The sequence below is a fragment of the Lagenorhynchus albirostris genome, chromosome 9 (assembly GCF_949774975.1).
Source record: "Lagenorhynchus albirostris chromosome 9, mLagAlb1.1, whole genome shotgun sequence".
In the NCBI taxonomy this organism is placed as follows: Eukaryota; Metazoa; Chordata; class Mammalia; order Artiodactyla; family Delphinidae; genus Lagenorhynchus; species Lagenorhynchus albirostris.
The window spans coordinates 103,736,953-103,747,039 of NC_083103.1; the positions used below are offsets into that span (position 1 = coordinate 103,736,953).

General features: G+C 45.6%; 1 pseudogene; it reads left to right on the top strand.

The window, feature by feature from the left end:
- LOC132526566 (membrane protein BRI3-like) overlaps nt 1-5,059 on the top strand; it is a 5,699-nt pseudogene extending 640 nt beyond the window's left edge.
- Nucleotides 5,060-10,087: the final 5,028 nt, after the last annotated feature.

The window sequence follows — 10,087 nt, forward strand, 5'->3', positions numbered from 1 at the left end:
GGCGGTACTTAGTAAAGTGCGGTTTACATATGTGCTGTGACACATCACTTCTACATATATAGATATGAGATATATATATGATTTATATATATAAAATTCCCCTAGTGTCCATAACTAGGGGGCTGGATACATAAAATGCTAAGAATGTATCCTATGGAATAACATGTTGCAGATTGAAGCACTGAACTAGATATACAGTTAGTGACATGGTTGGATATTAAAAACATAGTTTTGAATTTAAAAAAAATGTTTTTTCATTTGGCTGTGGTGTAGCACGTGGCATCTTAGTTCCCTGACCAGGAATTGAACCCGTGCCCCCTACAGTGGAAACGCGGAGTAGCGCAATTAGACACATAAGTCAATTAAAAACACATGCATACAAAACACTACATTATTTACAAGAACTCATGGAGGAAAGGAATAAAAATAGAGACTGGGGATGAAGGGAAGAAATTCATCCATCAATGAAGAGCAGAGCCTCCATACAATGGTGTGTGCTAGGAACTCGCCCCTTAACCCACAGTTTGCCCTTACCTCTCCTCCCTCTGGGGGAAGGAGACACTCTTAGACCTCCAAGAATTTTTAAATGTATGATTAGCACTAGAACATATAATTCTCTCATGCGTAAAACTGGGATAATAGTAAGAAGAATCTCACTGGGTTGTCAGGAAAATTAATGGAGATCAAATCTTAGATGCCTAAAAGGAGTCATGCCCAGCTGTTAGGGGTTTGACTAACACTAACTGGCAAAGAGACTCACTCTGAACTTCATACCAATCTCACAGGGTGTGCGTTCAATTCCTGCCTCAGCAAAACAATAAAGTGTTATGTAAGAGGCTTTCAGAGTCGAGCAAATAGTCGAAACCAGTCGGGGTACATTAGGTCCTCAAGTGCAAGGGCACACGGTCCTGCTCCACAGAGAAAATAATATGACTGTTGATGGAGGCTTAGGGAAGCTCATGACCACCAATGTTCTCCCATACAGTCAGTCTTAGCCCAGTGCACTGCCCCTGTCTGACCATTACTCACCAGAGTCGGCAGTCCTGCCAATTCAGTGATTACCAGGCAGCAGGAGCTGAGTGGGGAAGGGAAATGTGCAGGCCAGCTGACGCTGCAGGGGGGAGAAGACCAGCCAAAGTACAGTGACTGAAGCTGGCATTTGGTCAGAGGATGGGGATTTTGCTGGTCTTTGGTCAAAGGTCTGGCAGTGTACCCTTAGGTCTTTGGGGCACAATGTGTAATCTGAAAAAGTAAGTCAGAGCAGTCTATTATTGGGGATACTGCATTGTTTGTAGCCACATTTACCAAGATTAGAGGTCTGAGAAGCATGACAGTGTTCCCTCTATCACGAATCCATAGAGTTCAGAGTATAATCCAAGGCTGCTTGAAATTGAAGTGAAGTGTGACCAAAACATTCTCTGTTACAAAACTACTGTCCATGCAAGAGGAAAGTGTGTACCTTTGCACCCAATGAAGGAACTTTTTAGATATCCTATTTATCCTGCTACAGTATGCCATTCACAGAACCTATAAATCGTCTACTCCTCAGACTCAAAAAGGTGGGACATCCTGAAAAACGCAGTCAACTAAAGGAATTCCCACCTGCCTGCTGTAGATGAAATCAGACTGAACCCTAGGACTCCGTCTGATGACCCTTCAAGAGCTCTGCCACACCTAAGTTATCTAGTATGTGAACAGGGAACAAATTGAGAGTTTCAAGGAACCTTAGAGATCTCCCAGTCCAATTTCTTCTTTGTAGAAGTTGTGTTTCAGAGAGGATAACTTGCCCAATGTCAAGCAGCTGGCTCATTCCTTTTTTTTTTTTTTTTTTTTTGCGGTACGAGGGCCTCTCACTGTTGTGGCCTCTCCCGTTGCGGAGCACAGGCTCCGGACGCGCAGGCTCAGCGGCCATGGCTCACGGGCCCAGCCGCTCCGCGGCATGTGGGATCTTCCCGGACAGGGGCACGAACCTGCATCCCCTGCATCGGCAGGCGGACTCCCAACCACTGCACCACCAGGGAAGCCCTAGCTGGCTCATTTCTATTCAACATATGTTTACTGAATACCTACTATGTTCCAGGCGTCCTAGTAAATACTAGGAATTCAGGTAGCATGAATCATTATAAAACATGGCATATTAGTGAAGCATGTACACTAGAGCCAGACTCACAGTAAAGCACTGAATGTGCGTTTATCTTAGCTTCACTGCTTACTAGCTGTGTGACCTTGGGCACACTTAACCTCTCTATGCTTCAGTTTCATTGTCTGCGAAATAAGGTAATAATGAGACTATAACTCATGGGATTGCTATATGACTTGACAGAATCAATATACTTAATGCACACAGAACAGAACAGTGGCTGGCACATAGTTCTCTGTAAGTATTTGTCAATTAAAACACCAGGTTTCTGCTCTGCAGAAGCTCTCCATCCTTTGTTTAGACAGCTTAGCACACTGGGGGAGCGCTAGGCTAGCCATCCTAATTGGTGCTATATGTGGCTTGAAGGCACAGGCTCGTCTAACTGACTAGTGAGTCCCCCCACCCGGTGCCAAGTACCGCTCCTGGCATGTGATAGACTTCTCAGTATTTGCCGAATGGATGATTGAATGGGTCCCAAAATTAAAGAGTCAGGGAACAAGTATCATGGGAAGCAAATAAATATTTGAATGATACCTTAAACGCTGAGAAAGAAAAGCAGCACTTCTTCCTGTAGAGAAGAGACAAGAGATTCTAGACAGTTGAAGCAGCAGGAGCAAAGTCACTGGGTTGTCAAGGCGACTAGCTTTCTTCCTCTCTCCATATAGCCTACTCTTCTCACTTCCTTTACCCAAGGGATTTGGGAATTGGATCTGGGTGTGCCATGGAATCTGCAGCTCTCAGCTCCTGATGGATTATAGAGCCCCATTCTGATGAAACCAGGTGCTGATGAAGATGCTCAAGGGATATCCGTTTTTCTTTCCTTTAACACATGTTCCTTCAGAGGGAGCTGGCTGATTTCAGAAATCCAGCAGGGATTAAAGTACTGAGTGTGTATTTACTTAGCCCATCTGTTCATGGCGAGAGTTTGATTACATTTGACTGTTAATGTAATTGATATTTTCCTTGAGTTTGATCCTCCTCCATGAAGGACTAGTTTTATAGTTACTTTCAATTAAACTACGTATAATTAAATAATTTACTTTAGAAAAATTTTGACATTTATTAATCATCTGGTGGTTCTCATGGCAGAGATATCTGATTCTGCCCCAATATCCATTCTCTCCTTCTTCTATAGCAATAACATCCTTTTTTTTTTTTTTTTGGACACACTGTGAGGCTTGTGGGATCTTAGCTCCCCGACCAGGGATTGAACCCGGGCCCTTGGCAGTGAGAGCACAGAATCCTAAGCAATGGACCGCCAGGGAAGTCCCAGCAATAGCATTCTTGATTTTTATCTGGACCCATGAACACTGAGATAAAGACTATATTTCCCAGCTTCTCACACATCCATAGGTGGCCAAGTGACTAAGCAGACATGACATGTTCAATTTCCAAAAACAGTGCATTTTAAAAGAATGACATTTTCTTCTCCATTTTTTCATATCCTCCCCTCTGGATGGAATGTCGATGTAATGGCTAGAGTTAAAGCAACCATGTGAACCTTGTGAGGTGAATTCGGGAGTAGAAGAAAATGTTTAGGAGAGCAAGTAGAAGAAGTCTGGGTTTTGATACTCCATGGAGTACTGTATCGGAGTGCCTACCTCCTGACTTTTCCTTTTTTATTTTAAATTTTTTCCTTTTGGCTACACCACGCGGCACGCGGGATCTTAGTTCCCTGACCAGGGATCAAACCCATGCTCCCCCGCAGTGGAAGCGTGAAGTCTTCCCACTGCCAGGGAAGTCCCCAGACTTTTATATAAGAGTGACATAAACTTCTGCTCATTTAAGCTACTGTTAGTTTTGAGTATGTTGTGGCTTTTTTTCTTGCAGCCACACCTTCGTCTTGCTACCCATCCTGACATCTCCTTTGTCCCCTCCAAATCATTTGTTACTACTCAGAGAATAAAAACTAAGGTTTCCCAAGCAAATAAGAATAATAATGACAAAAATAATAATCAAAAGGATAAATATGTTGCAAAAACTTTGCTTCTTCCTTCCCCATCGGAAAATATCACCTTGTGAATTTCACGGCCACTTTAGTTTTTAGAAGGTCTCATTTGCATTCTATAAATGTAGATGATTAAGAGTCATTCTGGGAGTGGGAAGGGAAGTAAGGGATAAAATACGTGGAAAAGGAGCAGCAATGTTACTGAAAGCCGTTTAGGCAGAGGAAGATAAGACTCCAGCAGTATGTAAATTATGATACAGCCATAATGCAAAGCTCCCCAATGATTAAAGAGTGTGTTCTAGAATCACATGTATTGCATTGGGGAAATCTGCAGGATATTTTGTCAAGTGAAAAAGTAGATTCCAGGCGTGGGGAGGCGCGGCGGGGGAAGCCTGCGGCTCCCGCCTCCAGGGGGCCCAGACCCGCCGCCGGGCGTCTTGGCGTCCCCGCGAGTCCGAGCCGGAGCCGAGCCCGAGCGCGAGCGGGAGCCGCCCGCCCTGGACCACAAGCCCCTGCTGCCCGAGCGGCCGCCCGCCTACCACCTGGAGGCCGGCCAGGGCGACTAAGCGTGCGGCCCGCACCGCTACGGCGCCCTCCCCCCGGCCGCCCTCCCCCTGCCTCGTCACAGGGTTACCCCATCACCACCCCAGGGTCTGCAACATCCACAGTCGAAATGTCAGCCGGCACCGTGCCAGTTCCATCGTTGTCGTTGGAGGCTGCCCTGTCTGCGGGGTCGGGGCTCTGGAGGACTCCTTCACCTTCCTGGGCATCTTCCTGGCCATCGTCTTGTGCCCCTTTGGGTTCATCTGCTGTTTTGCCTTGAGGAAGCGAAGATGGCCCAACTGTGGAGCAAACTTTACTTAAAGGGAACAGCACACCTGGTTTCCCCACACCCAGCTCTCTTTTTCTAATGTAAATGTCGTGTACAATAGCTTTATGGGATTCAGCTTCAGGACTGTTCTGTAAAGTGAGGTGGGACTGGGCACTGCCAGGAGGAGCTGAGGGCACAGCGGTCGGGAGTGTGGACGCGCACGGCACTGCTCCCAGGTCAACGACAGCTCAGTAAAGCACTGCTTTTATTTTTCACAGTCTTCCATTTGAGAAAGGTGAGAAATAGTGTTTTAAATAAATGAGATCCATCCCATTGTCAAAAAACAAAAAAAGATTCCAGTATAATAAATAAATACATATTTATATAGACTTAGAACAAACAGGAGCTACGGACACCAAAATGTTACCAGTTTTTATCTCTGGCTAGTAGGATTATAGATGATTTTTATTTTCTTTTATTCTGTTTATTTGTATTTTCTAATTTTCCATGATCAACACATAGGATTTATATACATTTTAAGTTGTTTAAAAAGCAATTCTTGGGACTTCCCTGGTGGTCCAGTGGTCAAGACTCGACGCTTCCAATGCAGGGGACACGGGTTCGATCCCTGGTTGGGGAACTATGATCCCACATGCTGCTCGGCCGAAAAATAAAGGCAATTCTTAGGTGGTGGCAGGAATAAACCTCCACACTTGCCTGAGTCAGAGCGATGTCAGGTTATGCTGTGATGACAAACAAAACCCTAAAATCTCAGTGCCTTAACGCACCAGAGGTGGATATCTTATGCACGTGTGGGTCAGTGGGGACATCTGTCCATCAGGTGTGGCTCAGGGATCCATCTCAGCTTGCAGGTCTCAAGGTCAATGCAGGGGAAAGGAGAGGTAGAGAAGACATTTCCATTTCTAGTTGACCTGTCAGAGCTTGCGCATAGCCCTTACCTACCTGCAAGGGAGGCTAGGAAATTGGGGGAGTCTATGGGGTATACTAAGTGAGCACTGTCTCTGCCACATACACATACGGTGATTACGTTTTTCTCATCCAAAACCCAAAATTTAAAGCATGACAAGTAAATAATTGACTTTAAAACTGATTTTTAAAAGTACACACACAACAGAATAAATGGTTGCGTGCTTACTACAGTTTTTAAAATAGTCAACAATGGCCTCGGCTGTGAGGAAGGGGGAGAAAACTGGGAAAAGATGAGGCCAAGACTAAAGGTGTCCTCTTCCCCCTCCTAGCTCTTTAATGCATAAAGTTAAGTCTCAACCGTAGTCCGAGTGGAGAGAGGGAAGACAGGACTGAGACGGGAAAGGGCTGGCCAGGAGAAAGAATGAGGATTTCTGAGGGACTAGGAGGTAGAACATGGACCTCTCCTCGTAGACCATGGAAATACCAGGCAGAAGCGTGAGCTGGCTAGAAACGGGTCCAAGTAGGATGGAAAAAGTTAGGAAGACTGCCAGATCTGGGCAGTGCCCAAGGTGGGAATTAATGTCGGAATAAAAAGCCAAGAATGTGGGGTGGGGATGGAAGTGGAATTTGAGCAACTCCCTTCAAATGTGCCCTACCATTTGGTTCATACTCTCAAGAAACTGCAGGTTGCGACTCGTCATCAGTTTGATATAAAGGGACATGGGTAAGACAGACAACAGAAACCAACTCAGCAGTACCCTGGCCTACAAGAAGAGCCCACAGTCTAAATTAGGGACCAGGGCTACATGGAAAACTGAAGGCTGAATCAGACATCATTCCAGACATAGACTGGGGCAGGCTGTGGAGACAGTGGGGAAAGATGGCTGACATCAGGAAGGCAGCAGTGACTCCAGGTGAACTGAAGTCACTGGTTGGATCAGGACCCCAGCAAGCAGCTGGGGATGGTGAGAGGAGGGTCCAGCTCCCCAAAAGGTTCTAGCAAGAGAGACTGTGACTGGGGTCCTACTAAGGGACAGGGCTTCACAACAAGTGCCACCCGAGAAGGAGAACTAGAATACCTATGTGGAAAGCAAGGAAAATAGTCATCGTAGGCAAGGATAAAGGAGAAAGGGAGACCGCAGCTTTGAGGGTATATGGTTGCCCAGAGCTTCACTTCTGATAAAGGGGTAGGACAGAAAGATCTATAGATGAGGCAGCTTCTCTCCTGCCTGACTTGGTCTGCATTGGCTTCGGGATGGAGTAGATTTGGGCCCATGGATAGAAGGCATCAGTACCTGAATCAAAGCAGGTTTGGTGAGGCTGGATGCATATCTACTAACAGAACTTGCCCAACAATTCAGAAAAGCTTTTCCGAGACAGCCTTGTAAAGAGGTTATTCACCTTGTAGGTAGGTTCTTCCACTCACCCAACAACAACGTCCACGTGGCTAGGTATCACCAGTTACTGACACAGAGAAGTAGGGTGGGAGGAAACACTTAGACTGGCCAAGTTACCATTATTTACCAAGCTACTGCTATTGGTTTATTGAATACCTTGAGTGAAAATCCCGTGTTTTGTCTCCTTGAAAGATATTTTAAGACACAGATAACCTTTTTTTAAAAAGTTAGCTTTTTTGTTTGTTTGGTTTTTTTTACTTCTTTAGCTGAATGTATCTATTGTGCATGAATGCCTGGGCTTGAGTGCTCAGGACAGCACGGTGTGGAAGGAAAGCTCTGGATTAAGAATCAAAGATTCCAAATTCTCATATGGTTCTAGTGAGGACCAAAGAAAGCAATGTTTAAATGACCCAATGTAATCGAAAAATGAGGTGCGTGTGGGTATCTACCCATCCAGCAACTTTGCATTAGTGTGATACGAATAAGGTGCCGAGGGCATCTCACCCCAGGGTCATGCAGGGACCCTGCTAAGTGAATGAGAACCATGTGCAAGACCAGGCAGGCTTTCAGAAAAAGTGTCCCCGGCTGGGACTCCAGGAGTAAGAGCAGTGGGCGGGGCTTGTCTGGAATGGTCAGATTTCTGAAAGTAACCCTTCCAGAAGCTGCTGAGAATTGAGGTGATTGCGAGGCAGAGAGAAGCCCAGTAAACTGAGTCAGTGTGATTTGGCCTCCTGGCAGCAAGTAAGGGATGCCCGGAAGGGCCAGAAGGGACAGGTTAGGGGGCACGGTCTCACCTACCATTCCTGGCTGAGAAAACCTCCCTCTGCCTCTGAGCTGCCACACATGGCAGGCCTTAGGGATCAACATGTCTCACTGCCCCTCCCTCCGCTATGACCCCGAGTAAAATGTTTCCTTTGAGACTGCTAAAGATTTTCATGTTTTAGAAGCCACTTTGCTGGTGTGATAGGAGGTCTAGCAAAACAAGTCAGGCTGGGTTCTCAAGCCTTTATCAACTAATGCCTTATCACTCATGCCTTATCTCTTAACACCTCCGTAGGAATTAATTAGCTGAGTGTCAGCTGAAAGTAAGAATGGATCAGAAGAGGAGGAGGAAGTAGTTGGAGAAAAAGGTCCTTTGTCATGACAAGTAAGTGCATCACAATGTGCTTACTGCAGTTTTGCTTGCCTCGGTCCTGAATATGCCACCGAAAGTAGTTGACTCTCCCCTTCCCAAACTACGGGGACCATTGGATACAGATGCTTAATTATCAAATGGTGTTAACTCATTGTCATTGTAATTTGTTGATGCCCCAAATCACCCAGTTGCAAAGGATGACTGATCCAAAAAGGTATCCTAAAAATTAAGGTATGGGAATTCCCTGGTGGCCCAGTGGTTAGGAGGCCACGATTTCACTGCCAAGGGCCTGGGTTCGATCCCTGCTTGGGGAACTAGAATCCCACAGGCCGCTCGGCTTGGCCATAAATAAATAAATAAATAAGATAAAAATCAGGGTATGCCAGCTGGTATTTATTAAATGTCTCTATCCTCAGAGAGACTAGGCATTGGGGGAAATATATATATATATATGGAGAATTCCTATAGAGTTTACATTCTAGGATTCAGATTCAACTATTATTTACCAAGCTCCTCTCATGTGTTAAGTATATATCATCTCATTTAATTTTACCAAATCCCTACATAATAATAATATAAGTATTATTATCCCAGTTCTTATTCCCAGGGCATTCAAGTCCAAGCCCAGCATTGTTTCTACTATGTTACGGTGGGGTGGGGAGTAATATAGTCAGTACACAGAAGCTTGAAGAGCTGAGATACATAAACATACTCATGAGTCACTAACACAGCTTGACACATCGTAATTAAGCGTCACGTATTTGGGAAGGGGGGTGACAAGGATAAAAGCTGGGAGAGGGAATTGACTGAAGGGTGGGGAGAGTGAAGCAAGGTGGAGCTCCTCTGAGCTTTCCCGGATGAGGTGAGGGTGGAGCCGATTATCCCGGGCGGACAGGCTGGGACCCCGTGGAGAGGTGGTAGTGGCAGGAACAGCCTGCTGTCTGAAATAACAGAGACAGTGAATCTGTCGGTGACATCCTTTTAACCTGTGGTTAAGGGTGGGCGCTCCCAGTCTCCTGGATGCAGGTAACCAAGGAACTCCACAGCTGCTCAAGGTAAACTGTAGAGTATCAGCCTCCAGCATAGACACTGATGTGCTAATTCCAGCCCAGGCTGGCAGACAGCAGGGGCTCTGTCTAGGAGAGCTGGAGACAACACATTGGAAAGGAGGGAAATGAGCTTTGAGCTATTTTTAGTGCTGCATCTCTGCGCAGAGCGGACTTGAGGCACGTGCATGCCTGCAAATTCATCAGATGGGAATATATTCACGTACAGCCTGCTCACGAATGTCCTCTCCAACCAAAAGATGCCTTTCTACAACCTAACTTGTGGTGACATCATTTTCTACCCACTGTCATATACTGATTCTCTGCTGGGCAACTTCCTAAGCCCTCTGCCGAAGGTGTGTCCAGGGAAATAGCAACCACTGAGAAATCAGCAGCTTTTGACATCATAGGAAAAGGAAAGTTTCTCAATTTCCCAAATTTTTAACAAGTGCCAAATATAAACTCAGCTTGGTTGGAAATATAAGCACAATGGAACTCTGTAGAACCTTAAAGGAAGCCACAGACGATTTTCCCTGAGCTGCAGTGGAAACTCTACACCCTCAAAACACCCAAGAGCTTTCCCACCAATAAAACTTGTTGGCAGAGCATTACATCATCAGAAAAAACTCTGATTGGCTGAGTACCGTCCTCAAGAAAAGACCCATTTCTGGCAGCAAAAA